This window comes from Diuraphis noxia, unplaced genomic scaffold (genome assembly GCF_037042655.1).
Source record: "Diuraphis noxia isolate RWA-SAM2 unplaced genomic scaffold, SU_Dnox_SAM2 contig0004, whole genome shotgun sequence".
Lineage (NCBI taxonomy): Eukaryota > Metazoa > Arthropoda > Insecta > Hemiptera > Aphididae > Diuraphis > Diuraphis noxia.
Genome location: NW_028301714.1, coordinates 47,168,615 through 47,179,628, shown reverse-complemented (window position 1 = coordinate 47,179,628; position 11,014 = coordinate 47,168,615).

The window sequence follows — 11,014 nt, the reverse complement described above, 5'->3', positions numbered from 1 at the left end:
TGTATATAAAAATAAGATTTGTTATTTTAAAGATAATATTCATTTGATTGATGTGATATTTTAACAAAATATGTAATGACAAATTCATACTTTTTACAAGACTTATAATAATGTAAACAATCACAATCACAATCAAGAGCTTTTTTGACTTGATAACACTTAAGAGGATGTCAGTGCATTTCTTTTTTTTCTCTCTGACCCACGCACAACATAGCAAATATTACGTTCACTATAATCATAATAATTTCTAAAATTAGAGTGAAATGGCCTCTTTTAAAATTTTAAGATACTTATGATTAATACCTAGAGCATCTTATAGGCTATATTTGAAGCGAGTTATGAATACTTTAAAATACTCATAACTCACTTAATAATTTAATTATAATAAGCCTATGATATGCCCTAGATAAAAATCTAACCATTCATTTTTCTCTAATTTTTGAAATTATTAAGATTATTGTGAACATAAAATTTGATATATTGCGCAAGAGTCGGAGAAAAAAAATTCCACTGACATCCTCTTGATCGGCCTAACCAACCTTCTCTTTTTATTCTATCCCATAAGTCGAAGGTTGTAAACCTTACCTAACCTGGTAGTACCACTCAAAGGGTCGAGTGACCTTTGCAATTTAAGATCCTTTCCTACATATTCAGAATTGTTAACATAACTATTCTACCTAACTATCTCCCTTCCCCCCACCTAACCTAATTCTCTCTCTCTGCCACTACCCCTCTTTCTTCCTATCCCTATCACGCCCTCCCCTTCACCTATCTCACTGTCTCTCACAACCTCTCACAATTCTCTCTCGCTTTTTGTTCTGTTCCCCCACCTAACCTTATCATCTCCCTTTGACACTACCTCTCTCTCACCCTATCAATTTCACACCATCCCCCTCACCTATCTCTCTCACACTCACTCGTCTGACTTTCCCCCTCTACCCGTTTTTCTCACACTTGCACCCTCTCATTCACTTTATCCCCTTATCCTTCATCCTTATCTACTTCTCTCACTCCCTCTCACACTATCCTTCTCTCGCCCTCTCTCTACAAGTCACTATAGTACCTACCTTACCTAACCTAACCTAGTCTAACCTTACCTCACACTATATATCTCTCTTACTATCCCTCCTTTTCTTTCTCACCCTTTTTCTCTCAATTTTTCTTCTGCTTCTCTACCATCTCTCTACACTACTTCTCACTATCTCTCTCTCTCTCTCTCTCTCTCTCTCTCTCTCTCTCTCTCACTCTCACTCTCTCTCTTTACCCCCTATCTCTTTATCCTTCTCTGCCCCCACTCTCAGACTCCCAGTCCCTATAGTACCTACAGGTCATCGTACCTGATAATTGGTGAAAATATTTAAATATTATTGAGGAAATTATTAAAAAAAAAAAATTTTAAATATTATACCTGACCAATTTCCTAATTTTAATCACGATTTTATTGATAACTTGAATAGTATTATACCAGTGGATACAAAACGAATAATTTAAAAATTGCAACTAATCTATCCCCTGATCAATTAATAAATTAATAAAATAAAATAAACCTAATGAAAAATATAAAATCACTTACCCAATATCTGAATCTACTATAAAAATTCATCTTCGAAACATTGTTAATACATTTCACACAGGCTTCACAACGAATATGATATTTAGTTGACAAATCCTCACTGACGAATACCATCTCTGAAATTCAATAAAATATTCAACAATATTTTCTGACCTATTCATTTTAGATTCTGAACGAAGTGATGAATGTATTGATTTTACAATGATGTGTGTTTTGTTTTTTTTGTTTTTGTGTCTATATACAGCATAACTAGTCGAAATAATGCTTCATATTCAAACTTTGGGGGTGGTTTCCGATGTAAAAGTGAATATCCTTGGTGCATTATAGAGGTCAAAAGTAATCATAGATTATTCTTATAGTGATTAAAAAATTATAAGAAAACATAGGCACAATTTTTTTTTATTAGCTTGAAGTTCAAATATTGACAAAAATTCGTCAAAACCATGAATATATTTATTATTTGTGTCTGTCATCACGTTTTGGGACAGTAAAAGTACTTTGATTTTTGACTTCAGTACCTTATTCGATCAGAAAGTGAATCTAGTTAGTACATTGGAGGTCAAAAGTATTCTTAATATTTTTCTAAATAATCGGGCTCAACAAACTAAAAATTATGGGAAAAACGGGAAATTTTACGCACAATCAGTTTTCGACAAAATCAATTTTAATTTTTAATGTAACATTAAAACAAATGACCATTGATACATGAAATCTTCACCGAATGTTTATATAAGTATATATAAGTATACTGATATAATATAAGTATTCTATCCACCATGAAATTTTCAAAAATTTTTTACTTCAGTTGAACTATTCATAGGTATATGCAATTTTCGATCATTATTAGTTTTTTTTTAATTAATATAGATAAAAAAGCGGGTAAGTCGTGGATGTCGCTCTGCTGTACTGTAGGTTACTGTAATGGATGGGATTAAATTTGAATGCAATGATAGGTATCATTGTATACGAAAAACGATTCTGAACGAAAATGATTGGTCAGTCTAGGATATATTTAAATATTGTCATATATTCTATTTTGAAACAAATATTTTATTTTTCAATTAAGATGCATTTTGCATATGGCATGGTTAATCAATTAGTGTTGTTATCACGGCTTAAGATAGAAGTCTTCTATCTTAAGCCGTGGTCGTTATCATCTAGTTATCATAATTCATAATACCTTATATTATCATAGATATACATGTACCTGGTTTGAGGATAAATCGTTATCATTACGCGATTTCATAAAAATTTAAAACTCAAACGCTCAAAACATTTTTCCTATAATGACGCTTCACATTTTCTCTATAGCTATTTGAAGCAAAACTTATGGAAAACTTGGTGTTAAATTTTATAACCTTAGATATAAATACAAACAATATTATGAATTTTGAACTACTAAATAATTTGCAAATATTCATGGTTTTGACGAATTTTTGTCAATATTTGAAATTCAAATGCTAATAAAAATTTAATTTGAATTTCCGATGGAAATTTTTTTTGTGATAAAGATTGACAAATTTGTAAGGAATGTAGTATTGAATTATCAAATCTTAGATTTAAAAACAAAATATTTATGAATTTCTAACTTAAAACAATTTGCGAATTTTTGTGATTTTTACGTATGTTGTCAAAATTAAAATTTTAATGCATGTAAAAAAAAAATGTGGGTATATATTTCTTTTATTTTTCAACTGCTATTGCAAAACTATATTATGAGCCTTGTCGTATTAAACTCTCAAATCTTAGAATTAAAAAGAAAAACTTTTATGAATTTCTATCTAAGATAATTTGAACATTGCCGTATTTTTTATGTATTTAATCAAATTTTGAACTGTAAATTCTTATAAAAAAAATTTGTGACTATGTATTTCTTTTATTTTTCAACTGCTATTGTAAAAATATGTTAGGAGCCTTGTATTAAATTTTCAAATCTAAGATCTAAAAAAAAAAACTTTTATGAATTTCTATCTAAGATAGTTTGAAAATTGCAGTAATTTTTACGTATTAAGTCAATATTTGAACTTCAAATGCTATAAAAAAAAATTGTGCCTATGTATTTTTATAATTTTTTAATTACTATAAGAATAACTTATGAGGAACTTTGTATTCAATTTCCAAGTATTTTGATAGGGCCAAAAGTTTTTATCGACACTTAAAAAAAAATTTTTCAGACATATTGAAAATTTCAGTCGCCTTTAAATATCTCAAAAAAAGTCAAAATATTTTGAAAATTAAATCATGTAAATAAAATGCCAATCCTAGTAACTGGTAAAATTTACAAGTATCTAGGACTTATACTTTTTGAATAATAACAAATATTTTAAATCGTTTCAGGATAAATCGTTATCGTTAAACTATTTCGTAAAAATTTAAAATTTAAACGCACTTAAAATTTGTCCTATAATGATGCTTCGAATTGTCTCTATAACTACTTTAAAGGAAAACTTATGGAAAACTTAGTGTTGTAATTTTAATCCTTAGTTATAAACACAAAAAATTTTATGATTTTTCAGCTTCAAAATTACTTGCAAATTTTCGCGTTTTCGACAGATTTCGTAAAATTTTGAACTATAAACGCTTATTAAAAAAAATCGTGACTTACGATTTTTAATTTTTTTTTAGCTACAATATGAACAACTCATAAGGAACCTTGTATTAAATTTTCAAGTTTTTTTGGTCATCCAACATTTTTTTACCGACACTTCAAAAAAAAATTCTCAAAAAAGTCGAAAATTTCATTGGTCTATACCTACATAACTCAAAAAAGTCAAAAATTTAGATAGCACTACCATAAACATTTGGTGAAAATTTCAAGTATTTACAGTGATTAGTTTTTGAATTACAACCATATAAAAAAATTGATTTGGTCGAAAACTGATTTTGCGTAAAAATTCCTGTTTTTCTGTCATTTTTTTTTTTTGTTTTTCTCGATTTTTTTGAAAAATGTTGGAAAATGTTTACTTTTGACCTCTATAATGCACCTAGGATCTTCAGTTTTACATCGGAAACCACCCCCAAAGTTTGAAATCGAAGCATTATTTCGACTAGTTATGCTGTACACAGACACAAAAACAAAAAAAAACACACATCATTTTGGGTAGAAAATCTTGAAAATTTAATACAAGGCTCTTAACATATTGTTACAATAGCAGTTGAAAAATAAAATAAATTCATAGTCACAATTTTTTTTATAAGCATTCAAATTTTGAATTTTGACAAAATACGAAAAAATCACAAAAATTCGCAAATTGTTTTAAGTTAGAAATTCATAAATATTTTGTTTTTAAATCTAAGATTTGATAATTCAATACTACATTCCTTACAAATTTGTCAATCTTTATCACAAAAAAAATTTCCATCGGAAATTCAAATTAAATTTTTATTAGCATTTGAATTTGAAATATTGACAAAAATTCGTCAAAACCGTGAATATTTGCAAATTATTTTGTAGTTCAAAATTCATAATATTGTTTGTATTTATATCTAAGGTTATAAAATTTAACAATAAGTTTTCCATAAGTTTTGTTTCAAATAGCTATAGAGAAAATTTGATGCGTCATTATATGAAAAATGTTTTGAGCGTTTGAGTTTTAAATTTTTATGAAATCGCGTAATGATAACGATTTATCCTCAAACCAAGTATATGTATATCTATGATAATACAAGGCATTATGAATTATAATAACTACATGCAATGTTTTTGAAAAAATTGATTAACCATGCGTCCATGCCTTATGCAAAATGCGTCCTGATTGAAAAATAAAATATTTGTTTCAAAATAGAATATATGACAATATTTAAATATAATATACCCTAGACTGACAAATCATCTACGTTCAGAATCGTTTTTCGTATACAAGGATACCAATCATTGCATTCAAATTTAACCTACTCTTGACAGAGGTCCACCCCACCCCCTAACCTGTACAGCAGAGGGACATCCACTTACCCACTTTTTTTTTATCATTACAGATAATATATAGCTAAACAATCCGTTTAATGTTATTATGTGTTTTGATTATTTTATTCAAGAACTTAATAATTTTATATGGCTATAAAAACATTATACCTACTGTATGGCTACAAAAACTCTAGTACCGATTCATTTTTATTTTAATAATTTTTTATACAAACTTTAATTATTATTGCGTATTTTAGTTTGTTTATTTATTTTATTTCAAGAATTCATGAATATTATAATTATTATTCTATAATGATTTTTGAAAGATTGAGTTTTATATAATGAATAAAAATTCGATTGCAATAAATTAGAGTTTGGTTATTTACCTAACCTTACGTCCTTACGTAACTTCATAATAAATAATGACTGTACAATTTTGAAGAAAATAATAACTCCTGTGTGTATGTATTAGGTAGATACACTATTTTAACAGATATTTATTATATGTATGATAACTAAGTTATAATATATTTTTCATAACCGCTTAGTTCACCACTCAGTGATCAATTCTTTTAGTCTTTTGGTCATAGGGCTTTATAGGTGTACCTACAATGTAATAACTTAACAAGTACCTATGATATTAGATATAAGATAAAGAATAAAGGTTATGAATAACTATAAATATCTATAATATACATAATTTATCAAAATAAAATATATTTTATTCTAAATTCCTGACTTCTAACGTTGGATTTGGAACAAATTACCATTTACGAATTTAAATTGATCCCTATGAGTTTTGGAGACTGGAGTTATCAGTTAAAACGGTTATTACAATTAACTAACTAAACAAAAATTGAAAAATGTCGATTACAAACACATACTTAGGTTATAATTATGAAATTATAATTATTATACGTCTGGCAACCTGAAAAACGACGCAGCGCGTTTATATTATTCGATCTCGCGTATTTCTTAATTTCGCGCTTAGAAATAAAATATGCGTCAACGATACTTGGAACTTGGGAATATATTTTTCGTGACGTTAAATATTTATTTAAAGCCTAACATAAGATTCGAACCTCAAAAGAATATGAAAATAAACTCACCTCAAACATCGACTCTTATTCGGGGTTATGGTGAAATCCGAGACGTGTATGGGTACACTCCGATACCGACGTAAGAACGCATCAGATACTTAATTGAAGTCTGAAAATATTATTAATTATGAAATTAAAATTATACGGAATACAGAATATTTTTAGTTCATGTTTGCTCTATAGTGTTCATTGAAATTATAATTTTAGAATTTTTAATCGACTGCCACTTCTGATTCTGAAAAGGCAATTGCCACAGATTATATTATGTTACGCTAATAGGATAAATCCAAAGATGTGTAATATTTCAATAAAACTTCTATTACCAAGGAGGTTCACGCTTATGAATAATGTCCATTTAAATAATTAAATGTGATACAACAATAAACAAAAAATATTTGTAATTTTAAATTTAAATTATAATATAATATATTATTTTTCTTAGCCTATTTTTGTTTGATTATTGATTACGATCATGCTTCTTTTATGCATTACAGGTATTATATATCTAAAATAATCCGATTAATGTTTAATTTTTATCTTCTCTACCTAGTTATAATGTGTTAATTTATGTTTTATTTTTTTTGAATATTTTATTCATGATCTTATTGTTTCTTCACTAGTTCACTAACCACAACGAGTTATCTACTAAAACTCGGATACTTACCGGTTCGTTTTTATTTTAATAACGTAAAGATTAGTTATAATTACTTGTATTAATGTGTATTTATTTTACTTCGATAATTTTTAAAAATATTATTCCAATTTATTATTTATTAATTTTTTGATATATTGTTTTTTTTTAGAATATAAATAATAAATGCAATTTTAATAAATTATTGAATTAGGTACCTACGTAAAATATAAAATAACATATTCATGAAAAAATCTAGACATAATTAATTTTTTAAGAAAAATATATTATATTATATTATATTATTCTATGTCAGTTGTTGGCTTATTGTATATATTTTGTATAATATTATATACCCAAATAAATACCGAATGTAATTCATTCTATTAATCATTTTCTGATAATTTCTAATGTACAGAACCTTATCAACCATAAATTTTAATATAATTGTGTTATTTTTCTATGAAAATTTTAACAGCTATTAAAAATGCAGAATTTAATATTACAAATAAAGTAATATTGGATGGTTAAATACTACTTCTTCAGTGATAAGTACATGAATATGAGAACAGTAAGTAGGTACTTAGCAGCTACACAGTTGCAATTTTTTACAAGCTATATTATTATAATATTTTTTTAGACGATTTACCATTGAAAACCACACATGACACATTCAAACAAATCAAATGAAAGTTCACAAAATTTCATTGAGCTAGTTACTAGCTGCTAGTAGGTGCCAATGGAAACTTAGTGTGATTAAATAACTGACTAATAATAAAGAATAATTTTATGTTGATCTCAATGATCTCGTGTTTATATGAACTTTATGTTACAACACAGTTTGTATTCTGTTTACAGATTTAGATGATAGTATTAAAGACAGGGACTGGAAGGAAAATAAAAGCTCAGGAACATCATAACAAAGGTCTAAAATCAGAATTTGATGACATTTTAACTAGAACAAGGTGTCATAGTAAAGATTTTTGTAACAACTTTAATAAAAATAATATCGGTCAAATGGTTTTATAGAGAGATATTAAATTAATTAAAGTTAAAAAAGAATTCCCTGATAAATTGTTTTTACAACAATTTAAACAACTTACGGGCAAGCAAATTATCAATAAATTATAGTTTTAAAGAAAAATAGAAATTCAAAAATAAAATTACCAAACATACATTACATATGAAATTTGCATTTATTGAAAAGCCTGGAATCTTACAAATAAAAAAGATTTAATTAATCAAAACTTATTCCAGATACTTATTATCATTTTTATAAAAACTTAAAAATATCTGAAATTGATAATACTTACAACAAATACTAATAAAATAATAATAATAATAAAAAACTATATGAAGATGGTGATTAATTTATATAATAAAATGAGACTTTTTATTTATTTATTTTCAAAGCCATAGGTAGCATAATATTATTAAACATAAGGCCATGATAATTATAAAGAGTACCTTTTTTTTTAAATTGTATTTCAAACAAGTATTACCTATATTATTAAAATAATAATAAATTATTCAAATTTGTACATAATGTTATAGTCTTGTACTCTTGCTGTTCAAAAGCATTTGATAATTTTATAGTCATTATCAGTTTAAAGTATATTTTTTTTTAATTTGTCATATTATTTGTTACTTTGATACATAAAAATAAGCTTATTGACTTAAAGACAAGTAGTATTTTATTTTTTATTTAATGTTTTATAATAAATTGTTTTTAAAGATATCGATTACATACCTACAACTATTAAATGATTAATTTTCATCCTTATATATAATATTACCTGTACAATTATAAATTATAACACAACATTTTAATCAAATTTCAAAAAAACTAACAGTTAATAATATTGTATTATTCATCAATACTGCCATAATTGGATATATGACGCAAAAATAAACATGGCTTAAATTCAATACTGCCATATTTTGGTATGTCTGAAAATCAATTTCTGTATGCAATACAGCCACATATCAAAATATGACAGTCTTGCATTTACTTAAAAAATTTTAAAAGGCCATAATAAGTCTGAATTTTAGGGTTCAAGGGAATATTTTATTATATTTGAAAAAGTCACAATATAAAGTATGTTTAAAGTACCTATTGTAGTTTTTAGTTTCAAATACATAGGTGAAGAACTCTTTGCAAACATCACCATTGTAAAAGTGTACGAACTTGTACCTCAATTCTTTTATAATATTAAGCCGCAAAAGAAATGGTATTAAAACAAGCTTACCTTAAATATCAATTATTTTGGGCTTTGTTAGAGTCCGCGACGTGTATTCACTCCGACGCTGAAATGGAAACGCATCGGATACTGCTGAAATGATGTCTAAAAATAATGTTATTTATCAAAAAAAAGATTAAACGGAAAGCAGGATGTTTTTCATTTATGTCTACTTTGCTATCTAATTGAAATGTTAGAATATTTAATAGAATGCGTCCTCCGCAACGACTTTGACAATCGCCATGGATTATATTGTACTAAATCAATAAGAGAAATCCATAGATACCTAGGTATAATATATTATAATACTACTTTTGTATCAACGATGCCCTTGTATACAATCTGTTCATTGCAGAGCATCGGCAATAATGAAATGAGATAACTATTCCGAAATAATGCATAACTTTAAATTAAAATTATGTATAACAAAATAAAGTACCTACCATGGTATTATTTTAATTATTTTTTTTAAATTTATTTATTTGATTATCGATTAAGAATATTTAAGATGGTGTTTAAATGTTAAAAGCACATGTATATTTTTACTAAAATATATTTCTTCATGAACTATTAAATAAACGTGATTACTGCTTTTTAAAGTTAAAATTAAGTTAAACAGTGTATACATTAATTTTCCGTGCCGACCATGTCGGGCGACAGCTAGTTTGTAAAATTCCAAGTCAAAAAGTTTCTCCGAATACGAAACTAATAATTAATTACGAATTTGTTATTTATTATAATAAATTAATTATCTACGGCAAAAGCCACCAATATGCCAATCATGTGCCACCACAATCTCATTAAACACATCTTCGTAACATAATAATATTGTTAATCATAAGGTCATGACAATTATAATAAGTAGGGTTAGGGTTTTAAAGCAAATACTTCTTTTTTCATATAGGTACGAGATAGAAATTATAATACCTACTGTTAGTATTTCTTGTCTGTAACTTTTAAGCCTAACTGCAAAGTGCAAATCATATATATATAATGTATATGTTACCGTAAATGCCCGATCACTAGGTAAACCTAGGTTTTACTAGTTAATGCTAAGTTTTACTGTTTGTACTCAGTAAATGCTGAAATTCTTAATTTTATTCGGGCTTTTACTAAACACGTTGTGTACATCCTAGGATATACAAATTGACTTGGTAAAAGCTGATCAATACACGACACACAACATTTAAGCGATAAGCTGCGTAAAACTTATGATTATATATATTAAAACAAAATGCTGATAGTTATTTTATATGTATATATATATATATATGTATGTATAGGTATATAATATATACATACATTTTTATACAAAATAAAAATGCCATAATAGTACATGTGCAAATAAATAAAATATTGAAATAATACATTTTTTTTTTTTATTTCTTAATTTTTATCTCCACAATCTGTTACATGAATTTTGAACAATCTGCTGATGAACGAACCCAAAACTCACCCGAAAAGAGGAGACGGTTCTTAACCGACTTCGCATAGGACACACCAGAATCACTCATGGTTTCCTTATATGTCAAAAGAGGATCCCCCTATTTGTCAAACCTGTGGTAC